The sequence below is a fragment of the Oryctolagus cuniculus genome, chromosome 1 (assembly GCF_051225735.1).
Source record: "Oryctolagus cuniculus isolate XC-2025 breed Fujian yellow rabbit chromosome 1, ASM5122573v1, whole genome shotgun sequence".
Lineage (NCBI taxonomy): Eukaryota > Metazoa > Chordata > Mammalia > Lagomorpha > Leporidae > Oryctolagus > Oryctolagus cuniculus.
The window spans coordinates 225,130,597-225,140,387 of record NC_142867.1 but is presented as its reverse complement, the minus strand read 5'-3'; the positions used below and the strand labels follow the sequence as shown (position 1 = coordinate 225,140,387).

General features: G+C 53.4%; 1 long non-coding RNA gene across 1 annotated transcript; it reads left to right on the top strand.

The window, feature by feature from the left end:
• The first annotated feature begins 1,281 nt into the window (after positions 1-1,281).
• On the top strand, positions 1,282-5,236 carry LOC138845093 (uncharacterized). The gene is made up of 5 exons (XR_011381806.2): positions 1,282-1,962; positions 3,540-3,775; positions 4,123-4,372; positions 4,590-4,688; positions 5,140-5,236. It is a non-coding gene; the product is annotated as an uncharacterized LOC138845093 (long non-coding RNA).
• The last annotated feature ends 4,555 nt before the right edge of the window (positions 5,237-9,791 follow it).

Below are 9,791 nucleotides of genomic sequence, written 5' to 3'. Positions count from 1 at the left end.
AGGTGGACCTTTGAGTTGGACCCTGAAGAACTGCCTAACACATGCATGTGTTGGAATGCAGTCATCTCAAAGCTGGGGAAATGTGAGCGAACGCCCAGCGGTGGGAGGCTGGGGAGGTGTGCACAGAGACCCTCGGGTCAAACAGTGGAAGAGGAAGACCAAGCTGGGCTGCAAATGAACAAGATGAGGGCTCTGAAGTGTCTCCTGCAAGACATGAGCAGCTCTGAAAGTTCCTAACAGGGCAGCAGGATGAAGGTGGATTAGGGAGTGACTAATTCCTGGTGAGACACATTCTGCATTTCCTTGAGTCATTAACCAGGGTGCCACGAAAAAGAAAAACAAGAAAACCCTTCCAGGACCTGCCTGCTTTTTTTCCAGGAAATCTGCTCTTTGGAGCCACTCATGTGTTCAGTTTAGAAAGACCCCCACCCCAATCCTGTTTTCAGTGTTCATTAAGGGGCCTTGACACAGCTGCCAGCCCCAGGACTCCGCTCCCAGCTCTGAAGCCCTTGGCTTCAAAAGCCCGATGGGGCTGCTTAAACCATTTCTCTGTGGCCCCGAACGCGGCCCTGTGCAAGAGTCCAGGGAGCAGAACATCCCTCGCTGAACAGAAAGACCAAGGAGCCTGTCTCTCCGGTGACACCAGCCACCGAGGCCCTGCCCTGGGCCCCACTGAGTTCAGTCCTGGAGCCAAGTGGGAAAAATCCAGGAGGATGCAAAGCCAAGAAAACAGCAGCTCCATGCTCAAATCCCAGCTCTTCCCCGTCCCTGCTGCTCCTGCGACCTCACTGAGCCTCTGCATCCGAATCCATAGAATGGAGACTGGACCACTTTCCTGACGAGGTGGTGTGTGATGTGGGAATGATGGAGATTGGCAGGTGTAACCAGCACGCGGCAGCAGGTCAGTAACTCGCAACCCCACACTGATCAATGCATTGCTGATTCAAGGAAAGGTGAATCCGGTGATGTCCCTAATCCTCTACGCTCTGCCCCACACAGGGGCGCTGAGGCGAGCAGGGGCCTGCACCTGAGCTCAGGCAGCTAGCTGTTTCTTGTTTCATCATTTTCAACAATGGAAATTAAAATGACAAAACACCACTTCCTAGTAACACTCACTGGCATCTACTTGGGATGAGGCCACATCCTTCAGCCTCTCCCCACTGCCACCATCTGACTCAGTTTCCCCATCTGCAAAGCAGTCTGAAGTTGGTCCCCCCCTGCAGCTACCCACTAGGTTGGGAAGACGGTGCCCAGCAGAGGGCGCTCCGAGCGTAACCTCCCGGCCTAAAGCCCGGAGGAAAAGGCAACAGGCCAAGGAAAATTCTGGTGGAAAAAATGAAGACAGAATTCCAGGTTTATGAGTCCCAGACTTTGAAAAACAAAACTGCTGAGCTGTCTCCCGAGTTAGGGAAAAAGAACGCCACAGCCGCCTTGAGATCCAGGAAACTATCCGTGAAGGCTTTGGGCAGGGCGAGGCCGGCAGGGGGAACTTGGGGTGGCTCAACTTAGGTTCTAGTGCCTGGGAGGTGGGAGACGGGGTGGGCGCTGTGCATGTGGGAGTGCGGGTGGGCACGTGGTCTTGGGCACGATGGGGTTTTGTGAGATTACACGAGCTGTGTCTGTACCTTTCGTGAACTGCTGTGGGCACAACCCACAGCATCCATTGGGCACCTTCTAGGCTGCGCTGGGCACAGTGCTAGATGCAGAGGCACGGTCCCTAACTTGCAGAGTTTGGTGGAGGATACCGAATAACAGCACCTTAAGTTCTCAGTGCGCGCGAATGGGGGGCTGTTTGTGTAGCAGGTCAGAGCCCCGGCTTTGTGGTCGGGGAGCTTGATCTTCGAGGCCAGCCACCCACTAGTTCTGCGATCTTGGTGATCTCTGTGACGCGCAGTCTCTCAAGACATGGACTGTGTGTGTGTCAGAGCTCGGCGGCGGGCTCCATCACGTGTGCGCGTCTGGGTGAGTGGATGTGCGATGCCGATGGCCCCGGGGGAGTTGTGTGTCCACACATTTGCACTCCTGCCTGGGATGCTTATGGACTGCCAGGCTCTCCCAGAGGTCACAAATAGTGGCCCACAGACGTGGCTGGTGGGGATTCTCATGTGGTTTGGGTTTGTATTTTGGCTCAGGGAGTGCTCTAAAAATCAAGATGTTTCACATAAAAAATCCAGATTTCCACTTTCTCTTGCAGCCTAGAAAGATGCAGGGCCCCCGCATGCATGTGCGTGTGTGTGCCTGCACGCCACGGTGTCTGCTTCCTGATACTATGTCCCTCCCCGGGGCACCCTCCCTCCTGGCAGGGCTCCAGGGCTGTCCTGGGAAGGGTGCCGAGGCGGCTCAGGAGCGCTTGTGTGCAGACCTGCTCTCTGTGAGAGGAGAAGCAGGACCAGGCCGCTGGGCCTCTCCCAGCAGCCCCAGTTTCAGAGGGGCCAGAAAGAGCTGCAGGCCCTACCCAAGACTCTGCAACTGGACGCTGGCTTTGGACGATAGTAACAGAGGAGACGGGAGTCTGAGACGATAGCTTGTCTTGTCTATCTGATTTTGCATTTAAAATGTCATAAGGCAAGGCAGGCATTGGACCCAGTGGTTAAGATATGGGTTGGGATACCCATGCCCCCATACAGAGGGCCTGGGTCCAATTTCTGGCTCTGGCTCCTGACTCCAGCTTCCTGTTAGGACAGACTGTGGGAGGTGGCAGTGATGGCTTAGGTGATAGGGTTCCTGCTGCCCACGTAGGAGAAATGGATTGGGCTCCCAGCTCCTAATTTGGCCCAGCTCAACCCAGCCCCAGCCGTTGTGGGGTGTTTTGGGAAGTAGACCAGTAGATAGGAGTCTCTCTCTCTCTCTCTCTCTCTCTCTCTCTCTCTCTCTCCCCCCTCTCTCTTCTCTCTCTCTATCTCTATCTCTCTCCTCTCTCTCTCTCTGTCTCCTCTCTCTCCTCTCTCTCCTCTCTCTCTCTCCTCTCTCTCTCTCTCTCTTCTCTCTCTCTCTCTCTCTCCTCTCTCTCTCTCTCTCTCCTCTCTCTCTCTCTCTCTCCTCTCTCTCTCTCTCTCTCTCTCCTCTGTCTCCTCTGTCTCCTCTGTCTCCTCTCTCTCCTCTCTCTCCTCTCTCTCCTCTCTCTCTCTGCCTCTCATGTAAACCACTGTCACAGGACAGCTCTGGAATGATTAAGATGGCGATCTCCCCAGAAAGTTGCTACAAGTGATTTGCTAGTTTATAAACCAGCAAACAGCCTCCTGGAAGAAGCAGAAAGCAGTTGGTAAGCACACTTGGGAGCTCATAAGGAAGAAAGGTAGGGCTGGCACTTTCCTAGCATCCCTGAGCTGGGGATGACAAACCAGTCCATCTTCACAGATACTGGCGGGGCTCACTGTGTGGGAGATGGGGCTGGGCGCGGGGATCTGCAAAGGCAGGAGGGACTGCAAACAGTCTGTAGGGGAAACCAGATTGAAAGATGAGCTTATCTGGGGGCAAAAGGATTCTGAAATCCACACGTAGTTTTTGCCTAATCCAAATTTTCCGTGAACTTTTTGAAGACCCTGCCTGTCTGCCCTGCTCGTGACCCTCAGGAAACTCAGCCTGGTGGAGAGCAACTGGTGCACAGATGAAAGGATGGAATGTTATCGAGATACTGGGGCCAAAAAGGGGCCAGAGAGAGGCTTCTGGACCTCTTACTGGGCAAGCTTGGCTTCCTCTCTTTCGCAAGACAAGGAGTTCGGACGACATGCACAAATACCAGCCCCATGCCTGGGCGTTCTTTGAGGGTCTGAAGGTACAGCCTGGGTGCTTAGCTTCTTACCCCCACCCCCACATTCCTGCTCCCAAATCTTGGCTTCTGTTGGGAATTCATGTGGCCCGAGCTCTAAAAGAAACACATTGGTGGAGGTTTTTCACATAGTTTCCCTAATGAAAAACGGTCTGGAGCCCCAAAACACCTGGCCCTAGTGGAAGAAGATTCTAGCATCTGTTACAGGAGTTCCTGGGGCCACACCCCAAGTCCAGATGGGAAAAGCAGTCCCTACACAGGCAGGAGAGTGGTGCCCCCTCCCCAGCAGCAGGGTCTGGATGATTAAGGGGTTCACACATATGGATTACTCTGAGGTCATTCTCCCACTGCAGGTAAGAAAAATAAGGCAGGGCCGGCGCTGTGGTGCAGCGGGTTAATACTCCGCCTTTGGCGCTGGCATCCCATATGGGCACCGGTTCTAGTCCCAGCCGCTCCTCTTCCGATCTGGCTCTCTGCTATAGCCTGGGAAGGCAGTGGAAGATGGCCTAGGCTCTTGGGTCCCTGCACCTGCATGAGAGACCCGGAAGAAGCTCCTGGCTCCTGGCTTCGGATCGGTGCAGCTCTGGCCATTGCAGCTATTTGGTAAGTGAACCAAAGGATGGAAGACCTTTCTCTCTGTCTCTGCCTCTCACTGTCTATAACTCTACCTCTCAAATAAATAAATAAAATCTTAAAAATAGAAAAGAAAAATAAGGCCCAATGTGGGCGGGACCGCCCCTCGGTCCTGCAATCAGTGGCAGAAGCAGATCTCCTGATTTCTAAAAAGAGCTCTCCCAACTCCTTGGTTTTTCTCTCCCAGGTTGAGCACTGGACATGGAGTGAGCTGAGGACCGCCAGATGTCAACAGTTGTTGAGCAAGAGCCCCAGCCAGCAGCCCTGGAACCCGAGCCTCGCCAAGGTGAGTGCGAAGGGAGAGCAGCAATGCGGAAAGGCCCGGTCCAGGGTGTCCAGCTTCGGGACAGTATCCGTGAAAGAAGAAATTCACTCATAGCAGAAACCAAGCTCTTAAAACAGGTGCATGGGCGGCCAGAGATGGCAAAGAGAAGCGGCAGGGTGGCTGGAGTCAAGGCCGCCCTTACCACTGGCATCTTGGAGCTTGTTCTGGGACCACTCAGCTGACCAGGGGTCCACTGGCACCCAGGTCCTAAGCTGAAATCCCCAGTGAGCCTTCAACAGGGCCAGTCACAAAGCCAATCAGAAAAGCCCCAGGGACATCCTGGTGCCTACCAAGAACTTCCTGAGCACACTGGCTCTCTCTGAGTCTGAGCAGCTGTGCAGATAGGGAAAATCACTAGACATAGAAACTCCCTTCTACAAACAGCCCCGATTTCTCTTCAAATTTTTGCTAGAATCCCACGTGTAATAGCACAAAACCCAGGGAAAGAAAGAGCGGGCCGAAGATACTCAGCGTGCGTGAGGCTGGTGGAATCCTCATTGCCACCCAGGTAAAAGTCTCTGTGAAGGGCGCCCCGCCTGTTAGTCCCTCACTGAATGAATCTGCGTGGAATGTCCCCTGTCCCTGGCATTGTGCTGACAACAAAGGGGACATCAGACACACGATGCTTTCACATCTCTAATTCATTTGGTTTAATGGATTAAGAGGTTTAATTGGCACACCCAAACCAAGGCAACTTGATATGCTAGAGTCTTTATGGGATGATTCGGTGTAGGTCATTGTTTTGTCATAAGTAAGGTAGTGTTCGGTCTTCTAATCTCTAGGTTGCTGATAGACTATAATTATCTGGTTAGGGAATGGTCCTGGCTCAGGAATCAGAAGTTATCCGGGGGCCGGCACCATGGCTCACTAGGCTAATCCTCTGCCTGCGGCGCTGGTACCCCAGGTTCTAGTCCCGATTGAGGCACCAGATTCTGTCCTGGTTGCCCCTCTTCCAGTCCAGCTCTCTGCTGTGGCCCGGGAAGGCAGTGGAGGATGGCCCAAGTGCTTGGGCCCTGCACCCACATGGGAGACCAGGAGGAAGCACCTGGCTTCTGGCTCTGGATCGGCGCAGTGTGCCAGCCGTTGCAGCCATTTGGGGGTCTCTCTGTCTCTCTCTCTCACTGTCTAACTCTGCCTGTCAAAAAAAAATTTTTTTTAATCTGGGATGATTAAGAGGATGCCAGCAGGAAAGCCGTTCACTGGTTGTTTTGGCTAAGCACAAGCCTGGGTACAGCAGAGACAAGGCATGCTGCTGGCAAGAAAATAAAGAATGGGAGGGCACCCCGGGGAGCTCTGGGTGTTGTTAGGGAGACACCCACTGCCCACTTGGGGCTCTGTGTTAAGTGTTGACAAACAGAAGCGTGCCCAGTCACTGGCATTAGCTGCCCGGGTTCACTCACTTCCTCATTCCTGCTCTCGGAAGCAGAAGTCATTAGGGGACTAGCACCCATGTCTGCTGCGTAAGCTGGGGCCGTGTGCTCAGCAAATGCATGTGGGGAAAAGTCCATGCAAACGGCAACAGCCACAAGGGCTCCCCCACAACCTTCCCCTTCAGCCCTCCCCGAGCCGCACCTGCCCCACACTGCATTGCCTGTCCTCCTGGCCATCCCGCTCTGACGGAAGGCTCATGGATCCGCCTCTTCCTGGGAGGACCCGCAGGCCTGGGGGCTGGGGACACGGAGTCAGCTGGCCCCACTGCCCCTGCCCGTACTCCTCACCTGGATTTCGTTGAGCTGAAAATGTCAGGTGCCAAGGACCCTGGAAAGCATCTCTTCCGTCCTAGGCACCTGATATGTGTAGCAACTGAGGCCCAGAGCAGGAGGACAGCTCAGGGCTTGCCAGTGAGGGGACTGCCAGCACGCTCGGAACAGACCGAGAAAACACATCCTACAGGGACCGCTCTTCCTCCCAGCCTACTGAGGTCCGGCGGCTTCACCTCGACCAGACTGTTTAACTCTTTTAAGTCTTGGTTTTCTCAACTGGAAGAGACAAAATTGTTCTCACCACTTGATAGTGGTTATAGGCCTGCACCGCGGCTCACTTGGCTAATCCTCCGCCTGCGGCGCCGGCACCCAGAGTTCTAGTCCCGGTTGGGGCGGTGGTTCTGTTCCAGTTGCTCCTCTTCCAGTCCAGCTCTCTGCTGTGGCCTGGGAGTGCAGTGGAGGATGGCCCAAGTGCTTGGGCCCTGCACCCCATGGGAGACCAGGAGGAAGCACCTGGCTCCTGGCTTTGGATCGGCGCATCGCACCGACCGTAGTGGCCATTTGGGGGTGAACCAACAGAAAGGAAGACCTTTCTCTCTGTCTCTCTCTCTCTGTCTAATAAACAAATAAATAAATCTTTAAAATAATAAGAAGAAGAAGCTCAGTCGAAGGAGACATCATGAGTACCACGTTTTCTTTTAAAAGAAGGGGGGCAATACATATAACGTGACTGAAGCAGTGTTGGGCATTAAATTATTTTTTTATTTTTTTATTATTTATTATTTTTTTGATAGGCAGAGTTAGACAGTGAGAGAGAGAGAGAGAGAGAGAAAGGTCTTCCTTTCCATTGGTTCACCCCCACAAATGGCCGCTATGGCCAGCGTGCTGCACCGATCCAAAGCCAGGAGCCAGGGGCTTCCTCCTGGTCTCCCATGCAGGTGCAAAGCCCAAGCACTTGGGCCATCTTCCACTGCACTCCTGGGCCACAGCAGAGAGCTGGCCTGGAAGAGGGGCAACTGGGACAGAATCTAGTGCCCCAACTGGGACTAGAACCCAGGGTGCCAGAGCCACAGGCGGAGGATTAGCCAAGTGAGCCGCGGTGCCGGCCGGGCATTAAATTAAAGACAGCCACTATTACTGTTGCTGGTATCACTTCCACCGCAACCACAGATACTGAGGCTCCAGCCTGGTCCTGCCTCGCTCTGGGGCACTGATGACCCAGGCCCGTGTAACGTCTCCCTTCTCCAGTGGTGCCTTTGGCTCCCAGCGTCCTGGACTAGAGCACACATTCTCTGTCGGAGAAAAGGCTGAGCGGACTGCGACAGCAAATGCAAGCCAGGGAGAGGATCCCAGCCTCCACGCCTGGGACCTGGAGACATCGAGTGAGGCCTGAGCTTTTCAAAGAGCATGAACTTGCCAGGACGTCGAGGCCCAAGGTCAAGGTGGGAAAGAGAGAAGCCCAGGGCGGAGGCTGTTGGCCACCTGTGCTGCTTAACACAGCTGTTCTGCTTCCGAGTGCCCTGTGTATCTTGGCTGCATGAGAGACAGCATCCCATGAGGCCGTGGTCCTACAGCTAACACCAAGTTGCAAAAGCCCAAGGCATCCCATGATCTTTAAGGCCCTTTGCTGCTAAACAACAACAACAAAACTGTGCATTCCTAATTCTTGAGTTACTACTTAAACACTCATTTATTTGTCATCCCTTCTCCCTAAACAACTGATTTAGTGGCCAAGGGAAAAATCAAAACAGAACACAGGGTTCCTGACTTCCAGGCCACTGCTCCTTGCAATCGGACCGAAGTGCAGTGCAAGGAAGTGCAAATGTTTTCATGCCAGGGAGAAACTGTCGGGACTTTGTACCACTTTCACCATTTTTCCTTTCCGCATCTTGAAACAGATTATAAGCTTCTACCCTAGGAAACAGCAGGCCAGGAGGTGGTCAGACACTTAGAGATAAAGTTGAGGGGGGTTCGCTTGTGTTCTGCCATCTTCTTTTTTCTTTTTTTTAAAGATTTATTTATTTATTTAAAAGTCAGAGTTACACAGAGAGAGAAGGAGAGGCAGAGAGAGAGAGAGAGAGAAAGAGAGAGAGAGAGAGAGAGGTCTGTCTTCCATCCACTGGTTCATTCCCCAATTGGCCGCAACTGCTGGAGCTGTGCCGATCCGAAGCCAGGAGTCAGAAGCCTCTTCCGGGTCTCCCACAAGACTTGGGCCATCTTTTACTGCTTTCCCAGGCCAGACCACAGAGCTGGATCAGAAGTGGAGCAACCGGGACTCGACTTCCATATGGGATGCCGGCACTGCAGCTGGCGGCTTTACCTGCCCTGCCACACCACCGGCCCCTCTGCCATCTTCAACACAGAATAGCCCGCTGATCTTTAAATCAGCCAGCATTCTTCTAGAACTTCCAATCTCTAGCTCCTGGGCAGGAGTCACAAACTGCAAGGCTCAGAGACCCGGCAGGCGACTTTAGTGTCAAGGGTGTGAGGGCAGAACTGGAGAAGGAAAGCCGGGGCCGGCTCTGAGAGCAAGCCAGCCAGACACGGATGGGGAGAGGCGGCCGAGGCGCAGGCAGCACCTACTTCCCTGCCTTTGCTTTCTTGTTCCTCCGCCACCAGCACTGAGGCCTTGGCCAGATGGGCTAATTTCTCTTTTTAAACTTATTTTTAGAAAAAGAAAATTCTGCTTTGTAGAGATGAGTGGTCTCCGAAAGGCCTTATTTCCTTTCTGAGTCAGGTTCAGCCTCACAGGCCTCAGGTTTCAATTTCTACAGTCTTGCCTTTCCCCGGGCACTCAGAGGCCCGCCGGTGGTGCCCCCTCTGTTTCAAGAGCCCCCCAAATTAAGCCAAGTGACTACAGACAAGTTTTTGGTACTTTCCAAAATTAAACTATTTCCCTTGGTAAATTTCCAGCAAGTGAGCTCATTAATCTGAAAACAGGATGTGGCACATGAAGAGTGAGGTCAGATGGCCTGCTTTATGCTCTCACCCTGGCTTAGGACTGCAGAAGTGGGGCGGGGGTGCACAGAGAGTGGGACCAGGGAATGACTGGCATGTACCACAAAGCCTTGAGAAACCTCGCTTCATGGATTCTACCAAGAATCGATACTTTTTGTTTGTTTAAGATTCCTTTATTTATTTTACAGAGAGAGAGAGCCGAAGATCTTCCATCTGCTGGTTTACTCCCCAAATGGTTACAACAGCCAGGACTGGGCCAGGCCAAAGCCAGGAGCCTGAAACTCCATCTGGGTCTCCCCCAAGGGTGGCAGGGACCCAAGTACTTTGGCCATCCTTGCCTGGTTTCCCAGGCACATCAGCAAGGAGCTGGATCAGAAGTGGAGCAGCCGGGACTCGAAGCAGC